Below are 8,615 nucleotides of genomic sequence, written 5' to 3'. Positions count from 1 at the left end.
ATCAACTCTGATCACCAGAGCCTACTTTTACCGACTTGATTTGACTTCTCTGGGGAGGTCCAGGTTGTCGCTTCACTCCAGTGGAGTCTTCCAGACGAGGTGACCCGCTGAAAGGCAGCGGCGGCAGGGCAGGTGGAATTGGTGTGTGAAGGTCTTTAACTGGCCTCAGTGTCCGCCTTGGTGAACCGGTAAAAGTCTTTAAACAAAGTCTTTAAGGGCAGGCAACAGATGCTGATCGTTTGTACAGCAGGTATTGCTTCTAGATCCACGGCAGAGTTGACGGCGGATTGCGCAGTGTCCTTCTCAATTAAAACTTGCAGAAATAATCAAAAGTAGCCCTTTTGGTCTGACAAAGTCACTTTAAATTCTTAATTTGAGGAATTAAAAAAAGTGTCTTCACTGACCAAAAACTGGTATAAAGAAAAGCGTCAAAGAGATTTAAAAAGAAAATGGCTTCAAAAGTTAAAGTTCAGCAAAGCTCTGGTGAGCTGTTGCGACTCCTCTTGTAAAATTAAAGAAAAGAAAAAGATGTGAGCGAGGACACACGAGAAGCACCGCGGTGAAAGGGAAAGTAGAATAAGTAGTAGTATAAATAAATAAATAAATAAATATATGTAGAAATAAATAAATGTAAAAATACAGAAATAGCCTTTTTTATTACCAAAATGCCCTTGGTTTTTCATTTATTCGTGTATTTAATTATTTATTTATACATTTATTTATTTATATATTTATTTATACTTATGTCATTTTTTGTTCTCCATATCTAAGCTTAGAGCTCACTAAGTTTTAATCTATGAACTTTGGAGTGTTGCGCCAAGAGACTGCACATCTGGCATTTAGTTTTAGAGGACCTAACTTGATTTCGGCGACATTTATTTTTCGTAGCTACTTTGTGATGAATTACCTAGAGCTCACTAGGTTTTAATCTATGAATTTTGGGGTGCGAATGGGAGGCGGGGTAGCAAACCCTCGCGCCAAGCTACTGCACATCTGGTGCTAGAGGACCTAACGTGATTTAGGAGACGTTTATTTCTCGTAGCTACTTTGATGAATTACTCAATTTGACCCGTTACATATAAAGTCACGTATCTCACCACCACTATGGTCCAATTGCAGTAATTATTGTAAGAGTGAAATTGTGATAGGTGAATAACTGTGTAAAACTGTGTAACTGTGTAAACGTGTAAAGTTATGAGTAAAACCCAGAAGTTGTTGGACTGTTTTATTCCTGCTCACACACCCACGTCGCTCACATTATGAACACATGCGAGGAGACCTAAAGTTAACTATGAATGTAAAACACAGCTTTGAAGATCCTTGTTTTGACCTTATTCAGTAATCACACATAAAATAACATTATCCAATGGACTATAAAGGACTTAGCAATTAGATAGGGGATTACTGTTTAACATTCTAAAATAAATGCAAAACACGATAGAACTATAAAGTTGATTACGAAATTACGCATAACTAAGGCCACTAGATGACAGTGGCCAGACAGTGGCAATCACATGAAACTGCCCACAACAAGGTCCGTGGACTACCCTGAGCAACCAAGTCATGACTTCTGGAAAGAAACAATGCTATCTACTTTTCAAATGTATTTTTTGACGCTTTTGAGCGAGTTCCATTAAATCGGAGAGAAGGCAGACACCTCCACGGCAGACATCGCCAACACTCAGCAACTCACACCAAAACAACCTAGACAGACAAACAGCACCACCATCACACCTCATCACCTCCATCACAGAAAAGGAATAAAATATCATTTTATGTAACTCCCTCAAACTAAATAATAAAGACATGGGAGTTGGTTCTACTTACTCATTAAAACACAGAGATGAACTTTGACCTACTAGGAGAAAGACTAGGGAACTAGGTTTACCTTAATTCAGAAGTTTGTCCATGTGGTCATGTTAAATGTTGGTCTTAAAAGAATATAGAATGAGTTTACAACATATCCTTCCTTTGTCATCTCAGCAGGGGGGAAGAGAACATGAGAGGGGTGTCATGGGGTGTGTGTGACCGAGCCTTTATTTTTTTTGTTTCTGCACAAGTCTACCCTCTTCCCCCTTCTCCTGGGTGCACGATCTTAATTTCTGATTTGGAACACCTGACGGCACTGGGAGAACGCGCTTGCTGCACGCACTTAGCAGAATTACTAGCCTGGGTCATTTATTTTGTTGTGTTTTTTTTTTTTTTATTCAAGTTTTGCTTTGTTTTCCTTTGCTGTGTTTTTACTACAATTTAATGACCAAGTGCAGGGACTTCTAGCCTTTTTGAGAAGTCTGTAACATCTTGAAGCTGCCGAACAAACATGAACAAACAGAACCCAATCCTTAACAAAACTTTCTGTACTCAGGCTCTGCACCGACCATCTCCTGGGTTTTGCCTTCCTTAGGACCCCAAGAAAGAAGACTTGGATGCAGGTTCTGTTGTAGGAACAAGAGACTTTTGGCTGGGGCCCTTTTTAAGTTGTGTATTAATCAAGTGGCTGGCTTTTAATAAATTTTATCTTGTTGTACACCTTAACCCCGTCTGTCTGCTGTTTTGAACAGAGCGCCCCCTATCAGAACAGAGTCAATTTAAAAAAACTTGGGTTTTACCCCATGACAAATTTGGCGTTGTCGGCAGGATCGTTCTTTTAGTTTTTTTTTTAATTCAAGTTTTGCTTTGTTTTCCTTTGCTGTGTTTTTACTACAATTTAATGACCCAGTGCAGGGACTTGTAGCCTTTGCCGAACAAACATGAACAAACAGAACCCAATCCTTCACAAAACTTTCTGTACTCAGGCTCTGCACCGTCCATCTCCTGGGTTCTGCCTTCCCTAGGACCCCAAGAAAGAAGACTTGGATGCGGATTCTGTTGTAGGAACAAGAGACTTTTGGCTGGGGTCCTTTTTAAGTTGTGTTTTAATCAAGTGGCTGGCTTTTAATAAATTTTATTTTGTTGTACACCTTAACCCCGTTTGTCTGCTGTTTTGAACAGAGCGCCCCCTATCAGAACAGAGTCAATTTAAAAAAACTTGGGTTTTACCCCGTGACAAATTTGGCGTTGTCAGCAGGATCGTTCTTTTGGGTTGAGCAACTGTTCATTCAGCATGTCAGACGACGAAACACAAGCCACAAGTCAAACTATAATGATGATGCCTTTTTTCATGGGGGCGGGCATTCATGCCAAAATTTAGTGGACGTGCTAACGTACTGCGTTACATCACTTCTGGTGTATCTTGTCTGTGCCTCTGGTAGCGTCTCTGAGCTGCTCCGACGAGCGATTCTCAGCTAATCTTCTAACTTGTTCCTTACTTCGGCTGCTTTTATCTGTCTGTGACTGAAAACTCACATAAGTTTTACTTAATCACTCACAGCTGTCTCCTCCTCTCAGCAGTTTTTCCTGTGTATTCACAACCGCTCTCTCACTGTTAGCTGGTTAGCTTCGTTAGCATTAGCTCTGGTTAGCTATGGCTTCTCCCTGCTCCTTTCCCTCTTCTGCTCTCTCCTGCTCAGTGTGTCAGATGTTTAGTTACTCCTCTGCCTCCTTCAGTGTTAGTGGTACCTGTAACAAGTGTAGTTTATTTGCTGCGCTGGAGGCGAGGCTTAGCGATCTAGAAGCGCGGCTCCGCACTGTGAATAATCCCTCTTAAGCTGCGATAGTTAGCAAGCCCCCTGTAGCCGGTGCGGACCGACATAGCATAGCCTCTGCTAGCCGTCCCCCGGCAACCCCCGTGCAGCTGGGAGGCTGGGTGACTGTCCGAGCAAAACATAGTAAGCCGAAGCCCACGGTACACCACCCACCCCCCCTTCACGTTTCAAATAAGTACGCCCCTCTCAACCACACACCGACCGAGGACACAACCCTGGTCATTGGTAGCTCTATTTTGCGAAACGTGAAGTTAGTGACACCAGCGGCCATAGTCAAAGGTATCCCTGGGGCCAGAGCGGGCGACGTCAAGTCAAATTTGAAGCTGTTGGCTAAGGCTAAACGTAAATACAGTAAGATTGTTATTCACGTTGGCGGCAATGACACCCGGTTACGTCAATCGGAGGTCACTAAAATTAACATAGAGTCGGTGTGTGAGTACGCCAAGACGATGTCGGACACCGTAATCTTCTCTGGACCCCTCCCCAATGTGACCAGTGATGACATGTTTAGCCGCATGTCAGCACTCAACCGCTGGTTGTCAAGGTGGTGTCCAGCAAATGATGTGGGCTTCGTTAATAATTGGCACTCCTTTTGGGGGAAACCTGGTCTTATGGCATCCATCCCACTTTGGATGGAGCCGCTCTCCTCTCTAGGAATCTGGCCGATTTTATTAGACGCCCAAAGCCATGACAAACCAGAGTTGGGACCAGGATTCAGAGTCGCAGTCTTACACGCTTCTCTGAGCTTCCTCTAGCACAGTCACACACCCATAATCTAAATGTTATAAAAACAGTGTCTGTCCCCCGACCACTTCATTTGTTTAATGCTAAAATAAACAAAAGGGGAGTTGTACATGAAAATTTCATAAAAATTAACTCATCTCCTGTCATACAGCATCATAACAGGAGAATTAAATGCGGACTCTTGTACGTTAGATCCTTATCAACCAAGGCTCATTTAGTCACTGATTTAATATTGGATAACCATATTGATTTATTATGCCTGACTGAGACCTGGCTTTGTCCTGAAGAGTACGTTAGCCTGAATGAATCCACTCCTCCTGGTAATATAAATAGTCACGTTGCGCGGGACACTGGCCGAGGAGGGGGAGTCGCTGCTATTTTTGATCCAAGCTTAGCAATTCACACTAAGGCCAAGCTAAACTATAATTCATTTGAAAGCCTTTTTCTTAGTCTTTCTCACCCATCCTGGAAAACTCTACAGCCAATTCTATTTGTCATAGTGTACCACGCCCCCGGCCCATACTCTGAATTTCTATCTGAATTCTCTGAGCTTATATCAAGTTTAGTGCTCAAATCAGACAAAATTATTATTGTAGGGGATTTTTAGCTTTCTCCACACTTTTGGATTCAATAGGCTTCAGTCAGTGTGTACATAAACCCACCCACCGCTACAATCACACCCTCGATCTAGTCATCGATATTGCAGATTTATTAGTCTTTCCTGAGATTCCTGCTCTGTCAGACCATTATTTAATAACTTTTAATTTTTTATTACTTGACTACAAGCCTCTCAGTAAGAGCTACTCTTCTAGATGTCTATCTGATTCAGCAGTGGCTAAATTTAAGAAACTAATTCCTTCTGCTTTGACATCATTACCATGTCTTACAACGACTGAGCACACTACTACTAACTTAAGTCATTCTCAAATTGACTGTCTCATCGATAATGCTACTGGCTCACTGCGATCAGCTCTCGACACTGTTGCACCCTTCAAGAAGAAAATAATGAAATAAAGAAAATTAGCTCCATGGTTTAACCTCCAGATTTGCAAATTGAAACAAACATTGCGAAAATTTGAAAGACATTGGCGTTCGACCAAACTGGAAGAGTCCCGTTTAGTCTGGCTGGACAGTCTTAAAGTGTATAAGAAGGCCCTCCGCCAGGGCAAACTATTATTCATCATTAATTGAGGAAAACAAAAACAATCCCAGGTTTCTTTTCAACACTGTAGCCAGGTTGACTCAGAGTCACAGATCCATAGAGCCTTGTATTCCTTCGGCCCTAAGCAGTGACGACTTTATGAATTTCTTTAATAATAAAATCATAACTATTCAAGATAAAAACATTACCTCTTGCCCTCAACTGACCTGACCCCGAACTCAGATAGCCTGGATATGGCAGCAAGGCCTGAAATTTATCTGGACCATTTCTCCCCCATTGACCTTCATCAACTCTATACTATATATACTCAATACTTTGGTTTCTGCATCTAAGCCATCAACATGCCTGCTAGACCCCATCCCAACTAAGCTCCTTAAGGAAGTTTTGCCTTTATTAGACAACTTTTTATTAGATATAATCAACGCGTCTTTATTAACAGGCTATGTACCCCAGTCTTTTAAAGTAGCTGTCATTAAACCTCTTCTAAAGAAGCCCACTCTCGATCCTGAGATTTTAGCTAACTATAGACTGTCTGTGACTTTCTCCAAGACAACAGTTTATTCGAGGACTTTCAGTCAGGCTTCAGAGTTCATCATAGCACAGAGACGGCACTAGTAAAAATTAAAAATGACTTATTTATCGCTTCTGACACAGGTCTGGTCTCTGTTTTGTGCTGCATTTGACACCATTGACCATCAAATCTTACTGCACAGACTTGAAACCTCAATTGGCCTTAAAGGAACATCACTAGCCTGGTTTAAGTCATACTTATCAGATCGTTCCCAATTTATTCACATCAATGATCAACCCTCCACACATACAAAGGTCTGCTTTGGAGTGCCACAAGGTTCGGTGCTTGGCCCAATCCTTTTCACTTTATATCTGCTTCCTCTAGGCAACATAATTAGAAAACATTCCGACTTCCGGTTAAGACGGCAGACTTCCGGTTAAGACGGCATAGTGGAATGCAGCGGTAGACGGTAGCTCCATACCAGTCGGTTGCAAAACTAAATAATACTCGAGATATTAATACTTCAGAGGCTGTGTTCCGTTACAATGAAAGGAGCGAAGACAAACAGAGGACAAAAAAGTGCACAGAGAGCAGGGAATACAACGCAACCGTCGTTACAACCCTCACCCGACTCAGAAGACTCCGAGGAGGAAGAAAATGGCGACACGACAAAGCTAACTGAGAAAACTCAAGCTGGCGATATACTTCAAGAATTAACGTCTGTTACCAAAAACCTGCGGGATTTCAAACGCGAAATGCAAAATACTCTTAAAGACTTTCAAGCCGACCTCAGAAGAGACGTAAGAGAAGAGTTAACTACATTCAAAGAGGATATTAGCCAGAAGCTAACCGAAACTGCCACTACACTACAAGCTCAAGGTGAGGCTATTAGCGCAGCTGAAACACGCATATCAGACCTGGAAGCCAGCGGCCCGGTAGCGAAAGACGCCCTCCTGTTGCTTCTTAATCAACACAGTAAGATGCAAGAAAAACTGACAGACTTAGAGAATAGATCCAGAAGAAATAACATACGGCTCTACGGGGTACCAGAAAATTCAGAAGGCACTTCAGTGTTGGATTTTGTCAACAATTTGCTCACCACCGAACTTACCCTGCCAGAAGGAGTCAAATTAGAGATCCAGAGAGCACACAGAGCACTAGTCGCAAAACCCGACCCAAACTCACCACCCAGGTCCATTATTGTGAACTTTTTACGATTCGAAATCAAAGAGATGGTGCTAAAGACAGCATGGAAAAAGAAGGTGTGTGTGGGTGAAAAACAGATTTTCTTTGACCACGACTACTCGAATGAAGTAATGATAAAGCCGCAGAGCCTATAAAAAGAAATCAAGAAGGCTTTAAAGGAAAAAGGAATCGTTTCAGACCCCCCTCGCAAAAATCCGCATCCACTGGAGCAGTGAGACCCGGACCTACGAGAGTGCCCGGGAGGCGGCACTCGCCCTGAGGGCACACGGAATAGAAGTGGAGACTCCGAGGGACACATCGGACATGAACATGGAGGAATGCATCCGGAAAGCGTTTCCGTGGCAACGCGTGGCTTCCAGAGATGACGCGAAACCAAAGCGGCATCACACAGAGGAGAGGCTGCAGGAGTTCAGGAGAGAAACACAGCGCTGATGAGACAGATAAGTGACCATGCAGGACTGAATCAAAAAGAACTAGTAATAGGGTAGAGGTGATGGAGGTGACTGGGGTGAAAGACACACAAGGTCAATGTGCAGGAAAAATACATTTTCAGTTTTGATTGACATAAGGGCAAAGTAATAAACCTTTTTTATTTTTTATTTTTTATTTTTTATTATTATTAGAATATATAATGCATTTAGTCTTAAGATGCAAGGTTTGCATTTCCTCTTTATTTATTCTCTGCCTCCTTCTTATAGACCCCCTCTAAAATATAGCCCTCTCTAACCTTACAAAACTGCTTGGTCACTACTAAAAGTACAGGAAAATGCAACCGACTGTCTGGATTACATTTGGAATAATGTTGGACATGTCTAGGAGGAATGGAAGATATCACTCCACCCCTAGGGAGGGCCCCGTCCTTTGTGGAAGGAATATCCCCCCACCCACCAACAGGGACTCAAAGGGAATAATGCTTTCCCTACTCACGGAAGAGTCTGTTCTGGTTCGTATTTCTGTTGGGACATTGTTCTGTCCCTTTTGTTTCTGTTTTGAAGACATACATACATCTGCAATAATAACTGAAGGTAGTACAGTACATGGGGAGGTTTTAAGTTACTTTACTTCTCTGGACAAATGGTGAAAATAGTTACTCTGAATGTTAACGGGATTCTTAAACCGACTAAGAGGACCAAAATTTTAACTAAATTACAGAGAGAAAAAATAGATATAGCTTTTCTGCAAGAGACGCATCTCACAGAAATAGAACATAACAAACTTAAAAGGAAAGGTTTTAAGCATGTGTTCTCATCCTCGAATAGATCAAAACACAACAGAGGTGTTGCCATTTTGATTTCAGGGAATATTGCTTATGAACACTTAACACAAATAACAAACAAGGAAGGCACTT

At 42.1% G+C, this 8,615-nt stretch overlaps 1 pseudogene; it reads left to right on the top strand.

Annotated features, from left to right (window-relative positions):
- The first annotated feature begins 3,463 nt into the window (after positions 1 to 3,463).
- Positions 3,464 to 4,476, top strand: LOC148190491 (uncharacterized; annotated as a pseudogene).
- Positions 4,477 to 8,615: the final 4,139 nt, after the last annotated feature.

The sequence above is a fragment of the Plectropomus leopardus genome, chromosome 1 (assembly GCF_026936395.1).
Source record: "Plectropomus leopardus strain MGB_pleo_1.0 chromosome 1, ASM2693639v1, whole genome shotgun sequence".
In the NCBI taxonomy this organism is placed as follows: domain Eukaryota; kingdom Metazoa; phylum Chordata; class Actinopteri; order Perciformes; family Serranidae; genus Plectropomus; species Plectropomus leopardus.
The sequence above is the reverse complement of the archived record's forward strand: the minus strand, read 5'-3'. Positions and strand labels throughout refer to the sequence as shown.